Raw genomic sequence first — 12,026 nt, 5'->3', positions numbered from 1 at the left:
TGAAGGAAACTACACATCCGGACACCAAGCTTGTCATCCACGCAAAGGAGAGTCCCATCCGGACATGGGAGAGGGCCTTCTGTCTTGTATCTTCACGGCCCATCAGCCTGGCCCATATCACATAGGCCGTCTCCTTGAGGACCCCATAATCCAGGACTCCCTTAGTAGCCCCCAAACTTGCCTTCAGTGAGGATGTTATATCCGACTTCATATCTTCGGCTTTGCAAGGCGGGTTCTCCATTGTACTTCATATAGCTCGGCTTTTACATTAAACTAGTTGACCCATTGCGCCAAATGGCACAGAGACCCGCTAAAGCCATGTTGTCGTTGAAAATAGTTTCATTTTGCAAGAACATATTCGATATTTGTGGTAGAAATCCCATGTGTTAAATCATGCTATATTGAAAATATGTTTATCACGCTGGAAATTCCGAGTTTGAAAAACATATCATATTTGTATAACATGTATAGGCTAGTTAAGGAAGCATTTTTAGTCGAAAATATGGTTATCACGCTGAGAAATCTGAGCTTGAAAAGAAAAATTGTATAAGATGTATATACCACTTAAGGATGTATTTCAATTTTTTAGCAACTTTGTGCTTTAGAAACTAAACTCAGCAAGAATTTAGATCTTAGTCATATTGGAAACCGTATGGCCTTAGTTATGTTGTTTACGGAGTAAAACGATGCAGTTTGCAAGGACTTATAATAGAATCATCATCAACTCTCACAACCTGGGCAAGTCTAAGTTCTACACCTACTCTATGCAGAAGGATAATAATAAACTGAGGCAAACCTCTGCGGCCAAGGTAAACAAAAAAGGAGCGAAACACACCATAATTCTTAAAAGGACCTATCCTATAATGCATTTGACCGTGATGCCACCCTAAAAGTCCTTCCTAATACTCCCTCCATTCCAAGATAGATGTCCCAACTTTATACTAACTTTAGTACAAAGTTGAGTCATCTATTTTGGAACGGAGGGAGTACTTCTTAACTTCTTTCCTTAGCTGATCGCCCTGCGTTTGAATTTTTGTTCCACCTTCTCAACACTGATAAGAGTTCCATTGATAAGGTGATCTATGAGTTCAATACAAGACTTGGTGATTTCTATTAATGGAAATCGGAGAGAAAAGCTCTCTTTTATCAAAAAAAATGAGTTCAATACCCATCAAGGTCAAGAGAAAGAGATCATGTCATGCATCTTAGCTGATTGATTGTTCATTTCTGCTACTGTAAATCAAGTCTTCAGAAGGTTGTGGAGCTCCAAAATTCTCTGGAATAGCTGCCACAACAAAGAATAAACCATACCATACTCAAGTTGACAATGCAAAGTTCGTTATAAAATAGAAACTTCAAAAGGCCATATCAGGTAATATGCTAATATGATTTAGAAATAATGACTGAAAAACAAAAAATATTTCTCAGTACAGAAAAAACTAAGAAAAACATTTCAACGATAAAATAAAACTGCAGCAAGCACAATGGTTCCACTACACTATGTAGATACCTAATTGCTAATTTAGGTTGTACGGCTGATGGAATAAAACAACATATAAATAATCTCCTTTCAAGTACTCCCTCTGTAAACTAATATAAGACCATATAAATCACTAAACTTAGTTATCTAAATGGTCTTCTAGTTTAGTGATCTATACGGTCTTATAGTTTAGTGATCTATACGGTCTTATATTAATTTAGAAAGGAAGTATATCAAGAGACTGTAACTTGGAAAGCGAAAACAAAGCAAGACACATGAGCCTTCTATAATGTAACTAGAGTGTACAAATGTCATAGGGCTCGAAAGCTCATCAATCCTTGAACTGGTTACATTATAAACAAATTAAGTTTGTGAATAAAACCATTATGGTCTACTAAACCCAACCAGACAAAAGTGATCCATTTCAGTACAGAACATTTGATGTGTCATCAATTGCCAGGTTGTTTAATTTTTTGGAATAGAATCATGTGGCCCAAACATATCTTGTATTGTAGTTTACGGAATAAAGGAAATTCAAAAATATGTTAACATTAATTTATATTCCATACTAACAATAGCCTCATACAGCACCACATCTCTAACCTTAAGCTTTTCGAAAAGCACCATAAAAATATGTTGAGCAAAATAAATGACAAATGAAGAAGTAATATATACACATAAAATTCATGTTTACTGGTTTACTATGAATCACTTTGATGAAGGAAGCAATTGGTTTAGTATGGAAATTAGAATTTCAACTCTTAAGAATGATCATATATTTATCGTACTCCTAGCGGCTCCATGGTCAAGGTGAGGTAAGACCTCTATGGTAATTGGTGAAGCAATACATGTAGGAAAATATGGTGCAGGGCAAAATGAGTAATAAAAGTATGCTGGTAAGGCTCAAAACTGATGAACTATGCATTATGTTTCATTTCATGATGCACACTTAAGTCTTAACCATCGATACTGCATTAAATGGCTAAAGAACCGTAACCTGAAAAGCTGTCATGGTGACAACATAATTCAATTTCTAAAACATGTGCCTCTTTTTTATAATGTTAGCCTATTTTAGAAGGTACAAAAAAAGGGCATGCAAAGATCATAATCTGAACTGTAGGATCTAGAATTTACCAAGAAAATAGTTATGATGGTCGAAGCATGAGACAATAAAGCTTTTAGGGTCTTAGCACGAAATTATAAACTCATTATTGATATCCAAAGGTAACTATTTTGAATTCTCGCTAAGCATGACAGGCAAAGTATTAGATGGATGCAAATGCTTCTATTCTCCTTATTAATTTGTTGTGATGTAAATCTGAGACATACATGCAATTCCAGCTAGAAATACACTTGACCAATTACCATCAAAATCATTATGGGAAAAAAAGAACAGGTTCCAACTTGATGTTGATGGAAAATAAATAAAGAAAAGAACACAACAAAATTATGCCAATAAAGGCTTAAAGTAATAAGCAGTATTTTGTACCAATTGTAGCTGTGTAAGAAATAATATATCAAAATTAAAAAATTCCTCGAGATAAAACATGTGATTGCTTAGTGTGAGCCGCGTTGCTTCTATTTTCAAAACACACTACTTGGACAGTTGTAAACATTGGTTATACGCTACTAAGATAAAACTTGATAACATAGGATTAGTGACTGTACGGCAAAATGTATATGTTCTGTCTTAGGGATGTGGTAAATTACACTTCAGCATGTGAATCAATAGTTCCGAAAATAATAGAAACTTCACCATTTTGACGATCCTCAGCACAAGGAGCTTGTAACAAATCTGGAACCACTACAGCCATGTACACATTAGTCCAAGCCAAACACCTTAACCTAAGAATAGTCTTATGATATAATATCTTTAGAAATAGCTGAAACTTATTTCTTCCAAGTCGGTCACTACATGTAGGAAATCACTCCAGCTATTAGTTTGTCTGAAGCCTCTCTTTAGTGTTTCCATGCTGCCTGTCTGCACACTTCACTTATTTTCTGCAAGAACAAACCAGACTAAGATAGCATTAGTGTGTTGCATCTTACTCAAGTTGCCAGAAGCCGAGAGAATGCTTGCCAACAAAAAGGGGAGCAAGGATATAATAACCTTAAAACATCCAAGGAAGTAACGTGTAATCCACCCAGCAAGAAAAACAGAGGCCATGGAATGATCAGTCTCACCTGGGCATTCCAAGACCTGACTTGCACTCTGGATATAGATCACGAGAGTAGCAAGAGACATTAATTTTACATGTGCCTCAAGTCCAGTCTTCCGAGCCAGTAGAGACCTCGGTCTATCTGTTAGGGCTGCCAAAACAGTAAAAATATAATTAACTTCCTATTATAGGAAATATAGCAATACAACTGGGTAGCAAGATCTTCAGGAGAGAAATGTAAACTAAACACAAACAAAATCGTAGACCATCCAAAAACAACTGGACACACATATAAACATTTCAAGGTAAAATGTGTAAACCCACAACTCAACATCAATATGATCAAAAGAAACAAACAACTAACATGACCATGTGCAATTCGTGACAAATATTTAGGAACGGAGGGAGTATATAAAATAGAACGACATAGATAACCTCCTCACAGAACCATGGATGCCTATACAACCATGGAGGCATCCGTACTAAACAGCAACTGAAAACATTTTTACATAATAGTCACTGTCAAACAATCAATCAAGAAAGATCCTTAGGAAACACAAGGAAATAAGACACATCTTATATATGTGTATAGAAGATCAGAGAAGAGGAGAATATAATGAGCATTCAGTGCTTCTTCATCTGCGACCTCACACATGCACAAATGTGCTGACAAAGCACAACATGCTGCTATGGCTTCGAAAATATGTATAACGACGGAAACAAGAGTGACATCTTGTTCAAATGAAACCACAAAAATAAGCAGCATAATAAAAGTAGAAACCACAGACACAAAAACCAGGAATGTCCCTATTCTAGAAAGAACAAGGTTACTCAACTTGCTAATATTCCTAAACAAAATTGAGACACAGAATTGGCCTTTCTGGTTCAAGTATAAATGATTCTCTCGGAGTTTGATTGTTAGATTTAAGGGCGTTGCCTAATTAGTTGAAGGAACACTCCATACAACCACATAAACAATAGCAGGCACATGGTGATGTTCTCCAAGACAAAGATGAACTCCACAGTATGAAAGAGAAAATGAAAGCATCAGAAGACACACCCCTTCACTGTAGAGGAATCAATCAAGATGAGCAGAAGCTCATCACCACAAAGAAGTTTGAGATTTCAAAAGGACTTGCATATGTAACCTAGCAAACTCCGACTGGCTACCATCGAGTTGCCCTAAGCCCTAATCCTTCGAAGACCTGAGCACAATCACATAGAACAAGAGGTTAAAAGCCAATAGGAAAAAGGGAGTTGATCTTTTTTTGCTTTGGTCTGCTGTTATTGCCTCTCTCCTGCTACTTCCTTTCTCTTGGATGATTTTTTGAGAGTGAAGTGCACTATAGGTCCTTAAACTATTTCAAGGATGTCACATAGGTCCTCGAACTATGAAAATCGTCATTTAGGTCCTCGAAGTACAGTAAGTGTGTCATCCAGGTCCAAAATCTCACTAACCCCCTCTAAATGGCCAACTTTTTTAAACTCGCGAATATTTTTTAAAGTCGCGGATATTTTTCCCAAATTCATCGTTCGCGAACATTTTTTTAAAGTCGTGAATATTTTTTCCAAATTTACCGTTCGCTAACTTTTTTTAAACTCGCGAATATTTTTTAAAAGTCACGAATATTTTTTCCAAATTCATCGTTCGCGAACATTTTATTGAAGTCACAAATATTTTTCCAAATTCATCATTCGCGAACTTTTTTTGAATTAATGACCATTGTTACTGTTCACGCGCCAGGGTCTCTTCGATGACAGAGGATCTCATTTTTTTGATATTTTTTATATTTGTTCTTTGTCGTGTACTGTTCATCACGCACAGGAATTCAGGACTGTTTGCCGCGCACTGTTACGGTTACTGTTTACGTGCCAGCTGGCCAGTTAGAGCCTATCAGGGAGATTTTGGACCTGAATGACACACTTACTGCACTTTGAGGACCTAGATGACGATTTTCATAGTTCGAGGACCTACGTGAAATCCCTGGAATAGTTCAAGGACCTACAGTGCACTTCACTCATTTTTTGAACAGTCATTGGAAGTTCTATGGGAAAATGGAGAGTGGGAAACTCACCTTGTTGTTGAGCACGTAGTGGCAGAGGAGGGTGCCAGGGAAGCCTTGGAGGCTGAAGTTGGCCTGCATCTTACTTCAGCTGCGCAAGTGCCATCCTCGGTCACGAGCAAAGGTGCCATTGACGCCTCAACCAACTCGCCCCATCACTGAGCTTTCAGCGGCGGCTCTCCGTCATGCCACAGGCACCCGAATCATTGTTGTAAGCCGACGCCTGGCTTCCATTCGTTGCACTCATCGGAGCTCGCTGTCGCCCAGCCGGCGAGCCTTCCCCAATCGCCGACCCCGCCCACATCTGCCGCTCCTTCAAATCTGCTACTTTCGCTAGCAGCCGTCGTGCCCTTCATGGCCTCATGTGGTTCTCCTACCCCGGCCCGACCCGGCCACCGTCATGGACCCTGGTGACTCACCCCCGACATCGTAGACGGCAAAGTCGTCGGCGCCCTGGAATCGAACCCGCAGATCGTGGCCCGGAGTAGCCGCTCCCGCTTCTGTTGTCTCGCGCCCGAGCGCAGCCGCTTCGCAACTCGCCGCCGCCATCGGAGCATCTCCGCCGCCGTTGCTTCTCTCGGGTTGCGGAAAACACAGATATCAGGAAGGAGGAGTTAGCTAGAAGAGAGAGGAGACGAGTGGGTGTGGCGGTGGCAGGGATCCCCCCTATTAACCAATTATCTTGCTGGTTGTTGTTTTTTGAGATAGCTTACCAGGCTTGCTGCCTGGATGGCAGGGATCCGGGAAGGACGAGGGAGGAGGAAGAGAGGAAGGGGGTGTGGCGGCTGTGAGAGGGAGGAGGGAGGAGTGCGTGGCTGTGGATCTGGAGCTAGGGTTGGTGCGGTCGTGCCCAATGGGCTCCTCGCTCCAGCCCCAGGCAAGCCACGGGACGCGCGACACGGGGCGCGCGAGGAAAGGCTCACCCGGCCGAAAATGACCCATTGCTGACCCAGCCACTGCAAGTGTGAGACGAGCCCACTTGTCATTGGGCAGTAAAATGACTGCGAGGTGAAAAATGACTTAACTACAAGTGAAGATCGACAAATTTGACCATTTTGACCTATGGACGAAATCAATTCACGAAATGAACTGACCGTGAAACTATTTCACAGCCCTAACCTTTTTGTGTAGCGCCCGCCACGATGGCGCCACACCCTACTGTGCAGCGCCTAGGACGGGGGCGTTGCACACCAGTCCACCGTGGCAGCCCCTGGGCCCGCACCCAGCAGTGCAACGCCTCCGTGCTAGGCGCCACACATGTAATGTGCAGCGCCCAGCTCGTAGGTGCCACACTTGTAAAGTGCAGCGCCTAGTGCGTAGGCGCTGCACTGTGACTTATCCAGCCACTTGGCTGCCCCCCCTCCCCCACCCCCACACCACACACTCTCTCACTCTCCTCCCCGAGCTTTGCCCCCTCTCCCACTCTCTCCCCCTCTCAAATCCTCTCCCAAATCTTGCAAATTTGAAGAATTTGTCCGTGGATTTTGAAGTCAAACCCTCCCTCAAGGTAATATTCTCTGATCCCCTTGTTTTGATCCAAGTAAAGTTCCCATTGCTCATTTGTTGCTAGTTTGGGGAAACCCTAGTTTTGTTTGGATCTAGAGATTTGCATGGAAATGTGAGATGTTTGTTTTGCCAATTTCTATGGTTAGGCTTTGTTAGTATGCTAGGGTTATTCTTATGGGTGTTCTTATGTTGGTGCTAGGGTTAGGTTTAGGGCTAGGGTTATGGTTATGGTTATGGTTATGGTTAGGTTTAGGGTTAGGGTTAGGGTTGTTGTTTGATATATATATTAGGGTTTCTATTCCGTGTTAATCCTTGTATTAGTACTCATGGAAGCAATGTTACCTTGTGTTATTGGAATGCTTATAGGGATGGGAAGAACATGTGTGTTTGTTCATCATGGGGACAAGGACGCCTTTTTGAAAGGCAATGTAGAACCGGACCCGGATGAGGTTGACATGGTGTTTGATAGTAGTCCTAGCTATGCGGAGCTCTTGCAACAAGTTAGGGAAGATTTGAATTGGACGGACCCTAGTGATATCATAGAGTTGGAGGGAAGGCATAATGTTGATTTTGGAATGCACATCCGTTGGAAGACAATGCGTGTCAACTCGGAGCAACGTTGGGTTGCATACAAGGAGACGGTGGCCGAATCACTAGACAAGGCTCTTGAGTTATTTGCAACGAAGAAGGTTGATTCAAGTTTGCATTTGGACTTGAACCGGAACCCCTCCCCTTTGGTTGCTAGTAGCCCCACACCCTTGAAGCGAGATGAAATTGTTGAACCTCTTTTGACCCAAGAAGTGAGGCCAACATTGAGCCCGTTTACAAACAACCAAGATGAAGCTTTGCAAGAGGACAATGATGAGTATGCGGACGATGACAATGAAGTTGATCTCCATGACAACAATGTGGGTGATCTCGACAAATATCACTTGCAAGAGACAATGGACCCTTCCATCCCTTTTTCCCGTGCATATGCATCAGACTCGGATGACGATGGTCCCGATGAACAAGTTGATGCGGAGGGGTTCACGGTGAAGGAGGCCGAAGCTTTCGAGAAGGTTTTTGGTCGGGATCATCGGACTACATTGTTCAAGGATGTTAGTCTCGTGGATGAAGCCATGGTAGATGGTGGCCAATGTGTACCTCTTGGGGTTAGGCCAAGCTCTCATCGTGATTTGGGAGATGACAAGAACCGCATTGCTAAAGGTTCTAAGTTCGACACCTTCTTGGAATTGAAGATGTGGCTCGACAACTACTCAGTTACGCATTATCGTCCACATAAGGTGGTGCGCTCGGACGTCAAAGTGTGCTATACGGTTGCATGTGCATGTGAAGATGAAATATGTCCATGGATTGTGCGTGCAAGACCATGGAAAGGAGGTCCCACTTGGCACGTAGTGAGTTGTGTGCCAACTCACATGTGCCAAGGCAAAAGGGTGGATGGCAAGATTGTGTCCCAAAACCACAAACAACTCACGTCCGAGTTCATCGCTTACAGGCTCTCCAACTCAATATCCACACTTCCAACAATGAGCGTCCAACATGTCATTGACCTTGTGAAAGCCATCTTTCACTACAAGGTGAAGTACGGCAAGGCATGGAAGGCGAAGCAAGCCGCATTTAAAATGTTGTATGGTACTTGGGAGGAAGCATACAACCGAATCCCTAGGTTGTTGTTAGCCTAGCACGGAGGCGCTGCACTGTGGTATGTGACGCCTCCAGGCTAGGCGCTGCACAGGTCTGTAGCTATCCAGAGAGCAACAGAATGTATGTCATGCTACAGACCTGTGCAGCGCCTAGCCTGGAGGCGTCGCACACCATAGTGCACGCCTGGGCTCTAGGCGCTGCACTATGGGGTGTGGCGCCTCCGTCGCAGGCGCTGCACAAAAACTTAGCGAATTTTTTGGCCAAAACTGGAGGCCTACCTTCTGTTGCTCTCTGGATAGCTAACAGACATGTGTGACACCTATCCTGGAGGCGCCACACTCCATAGTGCAGCGCCTGCGAGCTAGGCGTTGCACTATGGAGTGTGACGCCTCCAGGCTAGGCGCCACACAGGTCTGTAACTTTTCCATCGTTCTGTTGCTCCTTGTTGCTCTAGTTTTGCATCACAGATAGTTGCATCACAGAATAAGCATTACTAATAGATTTAAGTTAAACATTACCACCAACATAGGCTTTAACTCGTATGCCTCTTTGGGTGAAGTCCTTAGGTGTGTATTTCTTGATTCCCTTCCTAGGCTTTAACTCGTATGCAAACCGAACCTTGTAGGTCCCCAAGGTCATATCATCAGGAACCTGCATCCACAAAAGATATGGAAAGACCGTGTGTGAGAATATAGTTAGCAATGCATCAACAATTGGATATATAACCTCAGGCCATACCTCTTGGGTGAGCACACCCACATCTTGGGTGACCACACCCACATCCTCATCGTCCAAAGGATTAGCATGGCCAGACGTTGGATCTGATGGTGTCGCCGACCTAGAACATTCTGGTGATACATACTCGGGGTCACGACAACCGAAAAGGTTTGACAGCCGCCTTAACTTTTGGCCCTGGCGCTGCAACATGAACAAGTGAATGAGACATCGAATGTAGCAACACATGTTAAGTGCTAGTTTGAAGGAGATGTGAACCTTAATGAATGCTCGAAGTGCACCTTCCCCATCGCTTTTGCCAGCCGGGGTTGTTTCCAGAATCGGTCTCATCAGCTACTTTCTTGATCTGGGCATGCTATGAACAGAAACGGTATTAACGTGTTAGGCAAGTGAAGATGTGAATATTGCAAATTGAAAAGCAAAAAGGGCACATACCACAAAGTTCATCATTGGCCCCGCAGGGATCACTGAGTTGCCTTTCCTGACTAATGCGTTGTACTGGTGCTGGGCTACCTCATCAAAGACGGTGGGTTCTTCCAAAATCTTATCATCATACGCCGGCTTGCATACCTCCACATGGGTGACGCCTAGAAACCATGTGAGATAGTTGTTGAACGCAATCGGGCAGTGCTCACGAAGCTTGGCTCGTTTTCCAGCCCTAGCTTGCTCCACAGCAAGCGCCAACTGTATGACATACTTGTTGTGATGCTTGGCCCAATCCTTGATCTTCCGCTGCTTTTTCCTATCCAACCTGCAAGTTAGAAACATAATATTAGCATCATTGAAACCGCTGAGAAGCTGCTAATTGCTCAAGGTTGATTATATCTTACGCGTGTAGCACTATATCCGTGTCCTCCAACTCCGGCGGGTGTGGCATGAACAAACCAAACTGACGGTACACCCGATGTGGCAGGTGAAGCTCAACCACCCAGTTGCATATGAGTGGACACCGCATATGCCAGAGATCCCTATCCCTAGTGCACATTGGATTCAGCCTGAACTCTATAGGGTTCCCAAAACTCTCTCCTTTTCGATACGGTTCCCATTCAACCTACAAAATTGGATAGAATGCAAAATTGATATCGAGTTACGATGGAAGCATGATAATAACTTATGCAATGTCAATTCACCTGCTCAGGTGTGATCGCGTCCATCTCGCTCCTATACAGCTTGTACATGACCGAGGGATCATCCGTCATCTCATTTAACACATCCCACTTGTAAGACCAAGTGGGGAGCTGTAGTGGGTCGTCTTTCTCGTCCCAATCCTCGAACTTCACGGTCTTCGGTCGTCCAACCAGCAAACGCTCCCAGCTCCATATGGAAAGTGCGAGCAAACAACCACCAATACCTCCAGATAGCCTACAATAGGCTTCGTCCAACTGCACATAAAAGAGAACATGGTTGAATTAACAGCAAGATCGCATTCATAATGTACCAATGAATTGAAACAGAAACAACTTCATACCTGTCTATACAAGTAAGCCAGTGTCGCCGAACCCCAACTCCATTTGCTATCGAAGACGGTCAACGCCTTGAGCCACATCCATGGAGCATTCTTGCCTGTGCCATCAGCAAACATACTCCTGGATATCACGTACCACATGTAGACACGAGCATATGTCTTCACCGTGTCCTCATTAGCATCCTCAGGGCAATTACTGAAGTTCGATACAATCCACGTGAAAGTAGCACCGGCTGCGACTCTTTCCTTCTTCTTGCCTTCTACTTCTGGTTCCCGCGGCTCCGGAGGAACCATACCGATAAGGGCAAGCATTTGCTCGCGCCACCCATCAGAATCGGTGCTCATACATAGAGGTTTCCCATCGATAGGAAGACCGGTGATCATAGCTATATCCTGGAGCGTCAAGGTCATCTCCCCGGTCCGAAGATGGAAAGTGTGTGTCTCCGGCCTCCAATGATCAATAAGCGCGGTGAGTGCTGGAGCATTGTTGGGTGGCGTCGACCTGCTGACCAACTGAATGAAAGGGAGAAGTCATGTCTCCCTAACATACGGCGTGTACCGCTCATCATAGCGCATCCACCCAAGGTTGACCCCGTGAGCCCGAAGCTTCAGAGGTGCAAGCTCCTACAAGCAAACAAACAAATCATTACATATGGGGGGTATGTGTTTGAAAAAAACACGAAATTCATAACACTGGCAACTTTCATTATTACCTGTTGCTTCACCGACATAGCGTACGACCGGTGTTGTAGATCCCAATGATCATTGAGAAGCCAAACCATCCTAGCAATTTGCAAGAAAGCTTTCTTGTCAACACGATTATCTTTTGAATACAAAAAAACTAAAGTAGGCCTACTAGATGCAACCATACCAATCTATGTATCCAACCATATCAAATCAAACATAACTAATAAAAAAGGGTTCCACAAATAACTAGGCCTACTTCATACAAATAACTTTTCCATAAA

The 12,026-nt window shown here is 43.5% G+C and overlaps 1 long non-coding RNA gene across 3 annotated transcripts; it reads right to left on the bottom strand.

Annotated features, from left to right (window-relative positions):
* Positions 1–786: 786 nt before the first annotated feature.
* LOC123137102 (uncharacterized) lies at positions 787–6,608 on the bottom strand. 3 transcript variants are annotated; one of them, XR_006467744.1, is made up of 4 exons: positions 5,715–6,582; positions 4,700–4,844; positions 3,665–3,790; positions 787–3,481 (listed from the first exon to the last, which is right to left on the bottom strand). It is a non-coding gene; the product is annotated as an uncharacterized lncRNA (long non-coding RNA). The 3 variants fall into 3 exon arrangements; XR_006467742.1 differs by having other exon boundaries at positions 3,665–4,844; positions 5,715–6,608; XR_006467743.1 differs by lacking the exon at positions 4,700–4,844 and having other exon boundaries at positions 3,087–3,481; positions 5,715–6,567.
* Between the last annotated feature and the right edge of the window lie 5,418 nt (positions 6,609–12,026).

The sequence above is a fragment of the Triticum aestivum genome, chromosome 6B, assembly GCF_018294505.1.
Source record: "Triticum aestivum cultivar Chinese Spring chromosome 6B, IWGSC CS RefSeq v2.1, whole genome shotgun sequence".
In the NCBI taxonomy this organism is placed as follows: Eukaryota; Viridiplantae; Streptophyta; class Magnoliopsida; order Poales; family Poaceae; genus Triticum; species Triticum aestivum.
The sequence above is the reverse complement of the archived record's forward strand: the minus strand, read 5'-3'. Positions and strand labels throughout refer to the sequence as shown.